Genomic DNA, 15,725 nt, shown 5'->3' with positions numbered 1-15,725 from the left:
TCGTCCATCGTAAGTCTCTACCTCTTCTACACTACTTACATTCTTGTTTTGTTTCTTTTAATTCTTATTATTATTCGATCCTGAAATCTATGTTCCAATCTTCAATTTTTTTTCTTGTGTTGGTTCACTACTTTTGCTATATTTCGATTCCTTACTATTAATACCACGCCGTGATTCTAATTCCCTAGCTTCTTCTTCGTGCTCTCGCTTAGGGTCTAATAGACTCCTGCTACTAGATTTTGTGTTTTTTAGAATATATGTTTGCTACTGTTAGGGTTTAAGAAACGAAATTAATCTACACGTTGCCTGCTTCTGCTGAACAGGATTGTACGACTGCACCGATTTTCAAACCCTTTTTCGCTTGTGATTTTTTGCTTGAGCTACTAGACAATGGCTTCGACTTCGAAATTCTGGGGCCGCCAGGTTAGCATATTTCAGTTTTATTCATGACTTATAGTTTCCGTGTTTCGATTGAATGTTAAGACTTAGAAGCATAATATGTGCTGATAGATCTGTTGTTGTATGTCTCTGTAACTTTTGGAATGTGTTTATGTTATTCAGAGTGATCAAAGTGACAGCGATAGCGATTCAGAAGATGAGCCTGTAATCACAGATGAGGAGACGACTAGCATTAAGAAAATCAAAAACAAATACGAAATTGAAAGTGATGATGAGGAAAGCTCTGATGACGAAAAGCGTGTGGTTAAGTCAGGGAGAGCTAAGCGATTCGAGGAGATGTGTGCTACTGTTGACAAGATAAACAAGGCAAAGAACATAAACGATTGGGTGAGCTTGCAGGACTCGTTTGACAAGATGAATAAACAGCTTGAGAAGGTGATGCGCCTAGCCCGGTCTGCAAAAGTACCAACTCTGTACATCAGAGCGCTTGTTTTGTTGGAGGAGTATGTGGCCGAGGCTCTAGCAAATAAGGATGCTAAGAAGAAGATGAGTAGCACCAATGCCAAGGCCTTGAACTCGATGAAACAGAAACTCAAGAAGAACAATAAGGAATATGAGGATTTGATTCAGAAGTACAAGGAGAATCCTACAGAAGAAGAGCTTTCGGAAGAGGAAGAATTCGAAACAAATTCTGAAATTGAAGTTCCTAAAGATGCTGGATATGGGGAGGATGAGGAAAAGGAAGGATGAGGAAAAGGAAGATGGTTGGGAGAGAAAATCTAGTAAGAGGAGTAAGCTTGTCCTGGATAAGCAGCAGTTCATGAGTGACCCTCGTCAGGTTACGTGGGATACAGTCAACAAGAAATTCAAAGAGGTTGTGGCTGTTAGGGGAAGGAAGGGAACGAGATGGTTTGAGCTAGTTGAGCAGCTTATTTTCTTGGCAAAGGTTGCTAAGACTCCTGCGCAGAAGCTTGAGATTTTTCTCAGTATTGTTTTTGCTCAATTTGATGCTGGTCTCCATGGGCACATGCCTACGCATGTGTGGAAAAATTGTGTGCAGAATATGCTTGTTATTCTTGATATTCTGGTGCAATATCCCAACATCCGTGTCGTTGACAAGGCGGAGATTGATGATAATGGATCTCAGCATGGATCTGACTATAATGGGACAATCAGGGTCAGTGGAAACTTGGGGGGTTTTGTGGAAAGAATAGATGATGATTTTTTCAAGAGCTTACAGAGTCTAGACCCTCACACCACTGAGTACATTGAAAGACTCAGAGATGAGCCTATGCTTTTCGTTCTTGCTCAGAATGTTCAAGAATATTTGGAGCAAGTTGGAGATTTCAAAGCGGCTGCAAAGGTAGCCCTAAGGCAGGTTGAACTCCTTCACTACAAGCCTCAAGAAGTCTACAATGCCATGAGAAAACTAGCTGAGCAAACAGAAAGTGGTGATAATGGAGAAGTGACTGAAGTCCATGACGCTACATCTGCATTTCTTGCATCTCCTGAGCTCGTACCTCGGGGACCTGCGTTTTTGGAGAGTAGTAGGGCCCTCATGGATATTCTCGTCTCTTTCATATACAAATATGGAGATGATAGGACTAAAGCTCGTGCAATGCTTTGTGATATTTACCACCATGCTCTCCAGGATGATTTCTCTACTGCCCGTAACTTGCTGCTAATGAGTCACCTGCAAGACAGTATTCACCATATGGACATTTCATCCAAAATCCTTTTCAATAGGGCTATGGCACAGCTTGGTCTGTGTGCATTTCGTAATGGACTAATTACTGAAGGACATAGCTGCCTTTCTGAACTATATTCAGGTGGAAAAGTGAAGGAGTTGCTCGGACAAGGTGTGTCCCGAAGTAGATATCATGAGAAAACCCCTGAACAGGTACTAGTTTGGTTTTTTTCTTCCATAAGTTATTCTTATTATTTGCATATATGGTTTCCGTTTGCATATAATCTGAAGTCACTATCTAAGCATCTATATTGTTTGGTGTGAATGGCTACTTGTGTACAACTGCATGATGTTTAACACGAATTATTGTTACAGTTGAGGGGTCCATATGTTTAGTAAAAAGTCCAGTTAGTTTTCCAACTAGTTTGGGTTAAATATCAACTACTTTCTGTCTTCAATTTTTGTGTTTGATTCAGTTAAATCATAAGATTCACAATACTTCTTCCTGATATATGTATAATATATATATTTCACTCCCCACTTATGAACTGTATGCAAAAATTGAAGAAGACAGGGGGTATGACTGTGCCAACATGTCAAAGAATTGGGGATTAAGAAACCTTATAACCTAGAAGTTTGTTGTTGTGCAGAGTCCTATACTGTCGTCGTAGATAAATAGTATGCTCCAAGTTTAATTTGCTAACCTGTTCTGTTCCTCTCAATTTCAGGGGAGTCTTGAGAGACCCTATCATATGCACATCAACCTTGAGCTCCTAGAGGCAGTGCATTTGATATGTGCCATGCTGCTGGAAGTGCCTAATATGGCAGCAGCCAACACCAATACAAAACGCAGGGTGATTAGTAAGACATTCCGGTGGTTGCTTGAGAAGCAAACATTCATAGGACCTCCTGAAACTGTCAGAGACCATGTAATTGCAGCTACAAGGGCCCTCTTCAAAGGTGACTTCCAAAAGGCCTTTGATGTCATCAGTTCTCTTCATGTCTGGAAGCTCCTCAGGAATCGTGAGAATGTTCTGGAGATGCTCAATGCTAATATCAAGGAGGCGGCTCTGAGGACCTACCTTTTCACCTACTATCCGTCCTATAAATCTTTAAGCATTGAGCAAGTGACCGACATGTTTGACCTCTCAGAGGCCGAGACTCATAGCATTGTTAGCAAGATGATCATGAACGAAGAGCTCCATGCTCGTTTGGACCAGCAAACACGTTGCATTGTCTTCCCCGATAATGACCGCACTAGTTTGGTGAATATACTCAAGCTGGTTGACAGGCTGTCAGTCCTCTGCGAAAATAATGAAAAGTTAGCAGAGCTGAGGATAGGTGGTGGTGTATTAAGTCTGCCTTCAGGGAGGCCGAGTTGCTATCAAACTCTTCAATCTCATTAGAGTAATTGTTTTGATCTTTTTGTGCTGTTTTGCCTATGTTCATCTCATAGAGAGTAATTCAATAAAATTTCTGGTTTTTGGAGTAAGCAACTGTATTTTTGGCTCTACTTACCAAATTAGTGAAAGTGGTCAACTGACTCAACTCGATGTAGTGCATGTTCCTTACAGAGAGAGTAATTCTATGTAATGTTTAAAATTTCTGGTTTTTGCTTTTTGGAGTAGGCAACTGTATGGTTTTGGCTCTATGTAGACCTCACATATTGTCTCTATACTAAATTTCATCTCCAGTATTAGGATATATAGTGAAGTATGAATTTCTATGACACCTCCAGTATTGGATGTGAGAAATATGTTTTTGAAGTGTGAATGGAACATTAACAAAGACTTAACCGACTGGCTTAATTATGATTATGGTAGTTTATAGTGTGTCAATCTAATCATACATACAATTTTATGAATAGTTGTATGCGATCAAAAATTTGAAAATATATATTTTCATAACCCACTCTTCTGACGATTTGTCCAAATTGCTTCTCAAAAAATAAAAAACAAATCCATCACTAGGTAGGCAGGTAGCCCATATTAACGATTTGTGATCAGATATTTTTAGAGAGTATTGGGACCTCTAAATTTGCTCAATTGACCTCATTCTATTATGAATTATTAAATGACATATATAACTTACTATAAAATGACTATTAAGGACAATAAATATACCAAAAAAATATTATATTAATTTTATGTAGACTTTCCAATTCAATAATATTAGATTGTATTCCTTATTATTTTCCTTATCTATTTTCATTAAAGCATTCATATATATTTAATAAGAATTAAAAATATGATTAAGATCATGTGACATAAAACTGTACGATATATATGTTGAACGCATATTGGTGAGGGAAAACAAAATAAATCCTCTTATGATTTATGACCTAAATCTAAGTCAATCCATTATATTTGCAAAAATAAATAATTAATCATGTGGTACAAAAAATACAGAAAAAATAAACATTAAAAACAAACAAATTTTTTTTTTTTTTGCACAGCTAAAATAGAAAAAAAAAATAGTTCATGGCATTTTCTTGTTGATTAGACATTAATTTTTGAAACTCATGTTTGATTAAGAAATGTATATTTAGTTAAGATTTATAGAGTGATTAAATCATTGAAATGACTAAATTTTTTATTTTAAAGATAATAATTTGTTTGCAAATTATATGAGTGAGGTTATTTGAGGAAGTTTAGTGAGGTTTAGTGAGTAAATTTAGTATTTGAAAATTTGATAAGAGGTGTAAAAAGCATAGAGGTCAAGTGAGTAAATTTGGAGGTTCCAATAGAAAAACTCATATTTTTATGCTAATTCATTTTCCTAATTCTGATTTAAGATTGTCAATTGTAATTAAGGAAGAAGGGTCTCCTGCGGAATAGTATGGAACTAATCTTACTATTTCATATAAATAGAACAAATAACAAGTTGCTTTAGATGAGAATCAATGAGAGAGCAAAAGCTAGGGAATGTATCCACCGCCTATCAATCATGTATGCAAGCCTTAACAGTCTTACTTAATTATCTATGGATGAAGATGATCAAGTTAACCCAACACCTAGATTAACTTATTGGTTTTACTTACATGTATGTTAAAAGAGAGACACTCTACACCTAACTTATTTTCTAAAATGCAACCTAGATTGATGCAACTCTAAATGTAACACAAAGAAATCATTAAGAACAAGAAAAATGAGACATCACAAGGACATTATGAGTATGACGCATCTCAGTTAATCTAGAAACCTAATCACTTGCCTTATAGACAATTTACTACTTAGAACTCTTAACACACTACACCAATTTCGGAATCAGACAACACATATCAGACGACAGCAAACATTTTAACTGTCGTCTGAAATAATCAGACGACAGCAAGAAATATTATGTCGTCTAAGTTTTCGAATCCAACAACAGTTTTTTCTTGGCTCTTGTGCAAAAGCATTTCACACAATGGTTGATTTTTTTGATGTTGTCTGAATGAGTCAATTCAGACAACAGCTATTACGTGATGTTATCCAAGGTTCATTTATACAATGGTTGATAAAAGATGTTGTCTGATTGTTTTTAATCAGACAACAGTTATTATTTCTCTGTTGTGCAATTACCATTTATACAATGATTGAAAAAGATGTCGTCTGATTGTATTGATTCACACAACAGTTTTTCAGTTGTCTATTGTGCGACTCTCTTTCAGACAATATACTGAAATTGCTGTTGTCTGAGTTTTAGGGTTCAATAAATGCTTGGCGCCCTTCTTAATTGACTTGGCCAAATTTTCAATTTTTCACTTCCCACCACCATTCGGCCAAAACCCGAGCTCGCGCTCTCTCTCAAAATCACTCTTCATCTCCCCGATCTCACCAGTCATCTATCTCTCCCACTCTCCCTCTCAGCTTTCTCTCTCTTCCACTCAACAAAACTACCTCTCTGAAAACTCTTCTCTCACTCTCGTTCAAGCAAATCTGAGAATCCGATTATGGCGACCAATATGGTGGTCGAGGATACGAGCTTCGAGGATGATCAGCTGGCCGCGATGACCACCGACGACATTGTCAGGGCCACCCGTCTTCTGGACAACGAGATCCGAATTCTCAAGGCCCCTTCTCTCTCTCTCTAACTCTCTCTGTACTTGCGCTTCTACTAGTCTAGGGTTACAACTAGTGGGAGTTAGGGTTTCCTTAATTATTGATTCAGTTCTGAGAATTAGGGTGAAAAGCCCTCGAATTTGATTTTGTTCTACCCTGGAATTTGTGGGTTTTTGTGAAATTTTGTTTTGTTATTTATTGGGTTGTAAAAGGATAAGCATGTAGTATTTTTTGTGAAGTAATTTTAGGATTCTTTGTGTGTATATTTGTCTGACTTTTTGCTGTGGGATTGAAGGAAGAATTGCAAAGAACAAACTTGGAGCTGGATTCATACAAGGAAAAGATAAAGGAGAATCAGGAAAAGATTAAATAAGCAGTTGCCCTACTTGGTCGGCAACATTGTTGAGGTATGCTCCTTTTTCTCTGTGGGATTTAGGTTTTTTAGTCTCGGTGTTTCTTGCTTTAAGCATAGTTATTGCATGGTTTTGAATATCAGGGATGCAAATGGAAAAGTGTCCAATTTGCTTTGCTAGCCTAGCCTAATTTATGTGCCAGATATGCTGTTTAGCTTTTAAAGTATCAACTGCAGATTAGCTGATGAAAAATGATCAGTACCTTTTACTGTAATGCTAGCTGGTGATTAAAACCAGCTTTCTTACTTACCATGTGTGATGTGTTCAGTCTTTATCACATTTTTCTTTTCACAAGATATGGCTTTAGAGTTTAGACTCATGAATAACAATTGGAATCGCATACAATTAGGCTAGGACAACAATACCGGCTCTTTGAGGAGCCTTGAAGAACTTTGACAAGCTTCGATAAAGTTTTGTATAAAACTAGAAAATGAACTAAAATTAAATATAATTAAGAAATGCTTCAGATAGCTTATGAGTTTGGAACCCATTATCAAGCAGATTCTTCACTTTTCATTATTTTCTACGGTAAGTGATGAAGAGTGTGTGTGATTTCTTGAGCTATATCGGTCTAGGCAATAATGAACATGAAGAGAAACAAATCTTAGGTTTTACACTCTTTGCCGATGTCTCTGTATATGTTGCTCTCTCAGTACTGCATATATACTTGGAGTAAAATACAAATAGTTTTTAACTGGACGGTAGGAAACGTACATTTTTACAATGTATTATTTTGACAATGGTGTCATGAGTCCCTCAGGTAAGAACTAAGTTTGAGATGTGCAATTTTACAGATTCTGTAACGTAACAAATGAGAAAAGGGACTCCGGCCAGTTCTTGTCTTTAACCCAACTATAAACAAATAATGTTTTGATGATGAGGTATACTTGAAGCAAGTTTGTTATGGGAGTTCGTCACAAACATTTAACTTAATTGTAACACCTTTGTGCTGAGGTTTGAAAGGTTTCAAGATTGGAATGCACAATTCAAACTTGAAATAGTAAAGATATTCTTTGATCTTTATATAAGGCTGCTGCAGAGATGCCCTTTTAAACTATTTGTGTCTGTGTTTACTAGCTCCGTCCCTGCTCCCAAGTCCCAAGGGCTAGCTGATGTTTTAGCTAGCTAGCTAGACATATAGTTTTGTACAATATTGAAGTTTGGGGCATAGTTGGAACCCCGGCCTGCCTCTTAGCAAAGAACTAACTTCAAATTTGTTGAACTAATTGGATTGTCACAAGAGTGATGGCAGACTTGTACCAATTTAATTTTAAGCCGTTGAAAGACGTATATTAAACTATTATATGACTTGTTTGGGTCACCATATATACCCTGAGACCTTGTTAGATGACTTATAAGTATATGAATATGTAATTTCACTCATGACTCTCTTGTTGTAGATATAGACTATATGCAGACCTTTGAGCTCTGAGCCTGTTTTTTTAAGATGATGAGTTTGTTGTTATTCAAAAATTACCTGGTTCTGACTGATGAAGCTGAGGAAGATGGGGCAAACATTTATCTTGACTCACAAAGAAAGGGCAAGTGTGTTGTTTTGAAAACATCTACTCGTCAGGTAAAGCCTGCTGATTAATGTTTTGTTCATATTTTTGTACATTACTAGTAAAAGCAAAGAGTGCAGTTAGTCGTATTGTGGCTCTTGCATTATCCTTCATTTTAAAACAGTCATTCATCAACATTTGGAAAACGAGTTCTTAATCTGTCTACATGAACTTCTTTAGAGTTTGTTGAATTCGGGGGTAACCTCAGCATTTAGCTGTCCCATGATTTTCTTCAAATTTGAGAGTTGATTTTGGACCCAATTCTTTTTTGTACCATATTAGACCCACTTGTTTAATTAGGATGTATTGGTTTTTATTGATTGCAGACAATCTTTCTGCCTGCTGTTGGGCTTGTTGACCCTGATAAATTAAAGCCTGGAGGTCTTGTTGGTGTGAACAAAGATAGTTACCTGATCTTGGATACTCTGCCATCCGAGTATGATTCTTGAGTGAAGGCTATGGAGGTTGATGAGAAACCAACTGAAGATTACAATGATATTGGAGGGCTAGAGAAACAGGCAAGTTTCTGACTTTAGGCGTGGGCTGCTGACTTGCTCACTGTTTGTATCCCCCCAAACATTTTGGATTCCGTACCCTAATACCTTTTTTTTTTTTTTTTTTTTTTTTTGTGGCTGCAACAGATTCAAGAACTGGTTGAGGCAATTGTTTTACCCATGACCCACAAGGAGCGTTTTCAGAAATTAGGGGTTCGCCCACCAAAGGGAGTTCTTTTGTATGGACCTCCTGGAACTGGTAAAACTTTAATGGCCCGGGCTTGTGCTGCACAAACGAATGCCACTTTTCTGAAACTTGCAGGCCCACAACTGGTTCAGGTATAGCATAATTTCTTATTGTTATTGTCATTATAACTTTTGTTTCATTGAATGCAAGATTCTGTATTGAGCAATTTTAGGTGCATTTGTAATGATTTTGAGGATGCTTTAATGCCTCTGTCATTGTTTCATTTTCTTCATTTTGGATTTGCATTTGCTCCTTTTATTTTGATCTTTTTGCTCTGTTTACACAAGGATCATCTGTTTCTTAAAGTTATAATGTCCTTGCATTGTGAAAAATTGAATTATTTGTTCGTGATGTTTCTTAGATTTAAATGTTTGTTCTACAGATTTCCTTTGCCTTATCAACTTGATGGCTTACAATGCTTGAATCGCTTAATCAACTTGATGGCTTTAGTAGCAATGACCGGATCAAGGTTTGTTTGTTTTCATATATTCACTTCTCTTGTAACTATGATTATTTGTTACACTGAAGGCATAAATGATTTGAGCTTCCAGAGTAAACTATAGCTTAATAAGCATATATGTAATATCCCTGTATGTGATGAATCAAAATCTTAAGAGCACTGTGAAGATTTTATGCACATTTGTGATCTCGCTTTTCATTTTCATATTGTCCAGTCTAGTATGGTGAACCAGTAAGCATTTTGACCTTTGGGTGAGATTTTGGTTTCTCTTTAATATGATTTTTAACTCCTCTGACAGATTCAATTTGTTAATGGACGTGTACCACAATCTATATCAAAAATACGAGGGTATTTGGAGAATAATTTGTTACAAATAATTGAAATATGAGTTGCAATTCAGCTCTTAATACTTTCTGTTGTTTTATTGTCTAAGGGTTGGTGTGCAAGGACATAACTGGGGGTCTAGAGGATATTGCCATTCCAGCTAGCAATTTGGTCGATGATCCGCCTGTTGCTCCTACAAGCAAGTTGATCATGTTCATGGAGTAATACTTGTTACTTAGATAAAAAAATGTTTATAGGCAAGTTGGAATTCAAATTTCATCCAGTTGTCTTGTTGATTTGAGTCATTCTTCCTTATCAAATTACTTTGCCCTCTTCAGTTGCAATGGTGGAACTTTTTCATGGATCTTTTTATATCCCTCAATTTCAGGTTACACGTATTAATATGCTTTGTTGTGTTAATATCCACTGATTTGCTATTGTTGTGTTATGCTTTGTTGTTGAACTAGAGCAGACGAATAATTTGCAGTGGACGCTCGCATCTATACCGTTAATTAAAGCCTTGCATCTGTACTATCTATCTGGGCTGCAGTGAATTATTCTTGTTGTAGATCGATCCTTCAGTTTGTGTTCTGTGGTGTTGAAAGTTGAAGAGAGATCGATTGATATGGGAATGAAGATGGGTGGTTTGGTAGAGAAGGGCAGAGAGATCTTTGGTTTGTTTCAGTACGTTAAGTTCCAGCTCTTTTCTATTTAGGATGCATTGGTTAAAACTCAAGTTAGAAAAGAGGTTCTGCAAATGTTTCTGACCCAGTTGAACTTTTACTAAAAACTGTACAGTTCAGTTAGGAATTTGAAGTTATTATATTCTTACAAATTGTAGTAGACATCCTAAGGATCGTTTCAGAATTGGAATCTCCTAAAAACGATTTTTCTAGAATTACTTGTGATTTTTCAAAGTTGCAGGTCTGCTGCAGGAATTTCTTAACACAGCAACTTCTGGATCCTCTTTTGATCAAAGGCTCAAAGCATCTCTGGTTGTTATGCAATACTGCCAGCCTGCAACTGAAGGTATTTCCATTTTGAAGTCATTTTGCATATAATCTGAAAGTGAAGAATGACCTTAAGGGCCAACTTGTCTACCATCTCAGGAGCAATAAAGTCATTGGCAATAACTTCAGAGTTATGTGGGGAAAACAGATGGCATATGGCTAACAGTATTGCACCTTCATATGGACCCGTGAGAATCTTAATTTCCAGTTTCCAGGTCATCAGTTGCATATATTTACTTCTAATTATGGATGTAGGTTATGGAGAGCACCTATAGATTCACTTACTCCTACAATCGTAGACATGCTCAGTGAATAAGCTAAAGTAAATCAAAGCAGGTCCTGAGCCTTTGTTCTCTGTTAATTATATGCAGCATCTCAGCTAGGAAAATTTCTATTCTAAGTCAACTTTAGGCTGTTGTTGATGCAGCTTCTGCTGGCATCCTCATTATCACCACAAAGTTTTCTTCAAGACTTGGTTGGTTTCAATTCACTAAATGTTGTTAGAAAACTAGTTCTGTTGATGTAATGACTTTGTTGGATATATGGATGAATGTATCGGATTTTTACATGAATGAATGTGTTTTGGATGTGATGTCATTTTGAATGTATATCAGACCATTCAATCTAGCTAAAAACTATTGTGCAATAATTGATCATCACATAATTCCTAACAAAAACTGTTGTATGAGCCATCTAACTATAATACTATAAAGACTAAAAGTACGAGAAAGTCATTGTCCAGCAAAACAACAAACAACAGTTTTTTTAAGAAATCTATAGTATCAATAATGGATAGACAACGGGATTTGCAAGTACATATTGTCTGGCACAGCCTTCAGACAACAGCAAGCATATAAGCCCCTGTTGTGTGGCACAGCATTCAGACAACAGTAAGTATATAAGCCGCTGTTGTTTTTCTTGGTGTTCAGACAACAGACAGCATAGTAGTCGCTGTTGTAGTAAACTTTATCAGACGACAGTTTTTTGGTATTGTCTGATCCATGTATCAGACGGCATTGAGATAGACAACAGCAAAGTCTATAATCAGACGACAGTGAAAAACTGTCGTCTGATTGAAAAATTGGTGTAGTGACATAACCTTCTTAACACGGAACAAGCAATGAGATTTCATGATAATAGAATCTTAAACATGCAATCTAAGTTTGCCACCAATAAATAAATAAATAATCCAATAACATAAAATTAAAAATTAGGTTCTCATCCATTGAATAAATAAAAGCTAATCAAATGTCATAGCATCTCATACAAGAAATTACTTGCACATGGTTTTGAATGAAAGCATAAAGAAAATCATAAGAGATATGAAGTACAGAATATCCTAAAAGTCAAAGCTAGAATCGTCAGATCGACTAGTAAAATAGAGGTACTCGACTGGTGGAAAATCGTCTGAACTTATGCTTACCACAAACCTCCTTCACTCGTTCACTGTGGTAAGCTATCTTCAACTTCACCTACGTTGACTTTCAGTGTAACGCCATTTGGCCGATAAGCGGCCGAGCCTCAGCCACGTTCCCAATACTAAATTAGTGGCAGTTGCAGTACTAATGTTTGCTCATCCCATCCAACAGTGCCTCGCCCTCCATGGACTTCCAACATCGTACTCAGCGGCGTGGTGCCTTCTCCCACCTGGGCATTATTTGTTGGCGGTCCGATTGAGTCTTCCCTAGGTTCGTGTCGCAGACGCGCCTCGGTGTTACGGTATGGCGGCCTTGTTCCACTACTGTGTTAATGCCAATCCTCCCGTCTTGTCTCGACGTCTCGAATCACTTGTGGGCTTGTGTACTATCACCCTAATATGGCTGAGCTGACATGGTATTGGGCTGGGCTTTGACTTCTGCTGGGCTTCTCCTTCTTTTTTTTTTTCTTTTTTTTTTTCCTGTTCTTCTTCTGCAGGTTTTTCTGCAGGGCGGTTCAGCAACTTCTAGACCGGTTTTTAGAGTTCTGCTTCCGCTTCCTAAATCTTGGGATCGAGACACTGCTGGTAAATTTGGTAGCAATCGGAGGTCCAGAAGGTGGTGAACCGGTGCAGGGATACCCTTTTTTCTTCTTGAAGGGCCAATTCGGTGGTTTTCCGGCTGGTTCCAGTGGTTCCTTCGCCGGTTCTAGAATCCTGGGATTGAGGGCTTCAATATATGCTGCGGTGGTGGCTAGGGTTTGAAGGCTATGAATTTAGGGCTTCGTGCTGATAATGTGTTTTAGGAAAACTGTAATTAAGAGAGAATTGTTGTATGTTCTCATTGATAATGAGGGCCCTCTTTATATAGAGGATTACAAGAAATAGAATCAGAGTTGTACAAGGAAAGATAATCGTACAATTAATTAGATATTTATGAATATCTCCGTGAACATCTTTAATTCAAAACTCTATTACAACTAGGTCAACTAACCTAAAGTTTGGGCCAGACACATATTCTGAATTTACTTGAACAAGATTTTTATTCTTTTTTGTTCTTTTAGATGTGCAAAAAAAAAAAAAAAAAAGAAGAGTAATAATTCTTTTCTTAATGTTTATTTATTTTCTCTATTTTCTGTATCTCATGAATAATTATTTAATAGTTTTTTATTTTAATTTCAATTGCTAGCACTTTTTTTTTGCAAATATAATGGATATATTGGGATTTGGGTCATAATAGGATTTCTTTTGTTCTCCATCACCAATATACGTTAAACATATATGATGATAGGAATTTTTATGTCACGTGATCTTGATTATAGTTTTAATTCGTATAATATATATATATATATATATATATATATATATATATATATATATATATATATATATATATATTCTTTGATGAGTATATAGTGAAATTAGAAAATGAAAATAATAAAGAATGAAATAGAATATTTTTTTTTGTATAATTATTGTCATTGACAGTTATTTTAGGGGGTTGAAATTTGCACCTCTAAAATTACAAACTACACCCCCTTTTATTTTTTTAATAATATTTCTTGTCTCTTTTTTTGCACTTACTAAAACACCCTCGAAGTCATATTTTCTTTTTTCTTTTTCTTTGTGGGTCTTTTCTTGTCTCTCTCCCCCCTCCTCTTCCAGACCACCACCAAGGTTCTCTCTCTCTCTCTATCCTTCCCGATCTTCACCAAGGACTCCGCCGCCACAGCCATTATCAACCTCCACCACCTCGCCACCTCACAACAACTGCTCATTGACCGGGAAAACCTTTAGTTCATTCTCATCATCCTCCTCATCGTCGTCGTCACCATCGTCGCTTCATTCTTCCTCTACCGAATCCTCCGCTGCATCCACGATGCCCCCGCCCGAGTCTCCAGCCGCCGAGTATCTTTGGCTGAATCCGCCACCGCCATCGCCGCTGATCGAGATTGGCAACCTCAGCCGCCGCCAAACAACTACTTCGTCCAACTCCTGCCCAGGCCGCTCCTACTCCATTGGATCGTTCGACTACCTCGTTGACGACGACTCCGAGGTCGGATTGTCCAATGCCAGAAACCGCTGGTCTGATCGGAAAGAAGAGGTGATTGTTGTTCTCGGCGAGCTCCCCCCGCCGCTGCCGTCGGAGGCCACTCTAGGCGCTGACGTGGCCTTGGGAAGGAGCTGGCTTAAAGAATTCATGCATAGACTCTCCAGCTCTTCTCTACGAAGCTCCGGCAGATTCTTTACCGGTAGTAGCCGTCGGAGCAAGATTGGCTGAACGGGAGATCAGGAAGATCGGGAAGGAGAGAGAGAGAGAGGACTTTGGTGGTGGTCTGGAAGAGAGGGGGGAGAGAAAGAAGAAAAGACCCAAAAAGAAAAAGAAAAAAGAAAATCTGACATTGAGGGTGTTTTAGGAAGTGCACAAGAGATGATATGAAATATTATTAAAAAAAGAAAAAGGGGTGTGGTTTGCAATTTTAGGGGTGCAAATTTCACCTCCCCCCCTTATTTTAATTTGTTAAATGACATTTCATAATAAAATGAGATTAACTGAGTAGATTTGGACGTCCCAATTGAAAGACAATGGTGAAATTAAGCTTGGGTTTCATTTGTGAAGCGAGATATTATACATGAGAGCTTTTTGGGTTTTTGGCTAGTCTTTATGTATTAATATTGTCACATTATCAATGATATTATCGTTTACTCTTCTAAAAAAATATAAATAAATAAAAAGAAAAGAGAGAGAGAGAGAGAGGAAAAACAGTATTTTGGTGTTTTTCGCTAGGTAAATTATACGAGATGCTAACTGATGAGCAAATCAAAGAGTAGAATTCTCAATTACTAACTAGCTGCTAATGACTAGTTGTAACTGATTTCCCAGACTTTATGTCCAGATGCTTGACATGTTCCGGCGTTGTGAATATCCAACGTTCCATGTTTTTTTTTTTTTTTTTTTGGATTGATGAGGTTGTCCTAGGGCGAATCCCCTGGCATGTTCCTCTTCAACGAAACTTTCTTTGATATATACTCTTGTTCGCTCAAAAATCGTCTCGGCCACGTGTCACTCGGCCGATGTCTTCTTAGCTTACACGTGTCCTTCTGGCCTGGTGATTGCCAAGCTCATAAAGAATTCGACTTCTAGGTTTGTTAGAAGTCTAGTCAACAATGCAATTAAAATAGGATAAAATACTTACTGTTTTACTCCCTATACTTATAGGGGCTCGACGTTTAATCTCTCGCTTTCCAATTTCACCTGAAAACTCCATAAACTCTCTAATTTCACAGATCTGGTCCTTGCCGTCAACTCATTGTCAAAAACTCTATTATTTTGCTGATGTGGCATCCCTTTCACTACAAAATGTCTATTTTACCCCCTACTGACTTTTTTTTTTTCTCTCTCTCTCTGTTTTTTTTCTTGTTTACTTTTTTCCTCATTTTCTTTTGCACAGAGCCTTCCAACTCCTCATTACTCGAACCGTAGCCTGGGTAATAGTGGCCTGGGTGGCGTCACCACTCATAATCACCGTCTTTCCGTGACTGTTAATTAAGGACCAAAATATCGAGTTTCGAGGAAATATCGATGGTCCCGAAAACGGAAATTTCGATGGAAATATCGAGGATATATCGATTTCGGTAAATAATCAAGAAAAATGATGGAAATTTGAAGAA

At 37.4% G+C, this 15,725-nt stretch overlaps 2 pseudogenes; both read left to right on the top strand.

Annotated features, from left to right (window-relative positions):
• The first annotated feature begins 286 nt into the window (after positions 1–286).
• Positions 287–3,492, top strand: LOC133723007 (eukaryotic translation initiation factor 3 subunit C-like; annotated as a pseudogene).
• Positions 3,493–5,834: 2,342 nt separating this feature from the next.
• On the top strand, positions 5,835–11,449 carry LOC133720108 (26S proteasome regulatory subunit 6A homolog; annotated as a pseudogene).
• The last annotated feature ends 4,276 nt before the right edge of the window (positions 11,450–15,725 follow it).

This window comes from Rosa rugosa, chromosome 7 (assembly GCF_958449725.1).
Source record: "Rosa rugosa chromosome 7, drRosRugo1.1, whole genome shotgun sequence".
Lineage (NCBI taxonomy): Eukaryota > Viridiplantae > Streptophyta > Magnoliopsida > Rosales > Rosaceae > Rosa > Rosa rugosa.
This window is presented reverse-complemented; position numbering and strand designations above follow the sequence as displayed.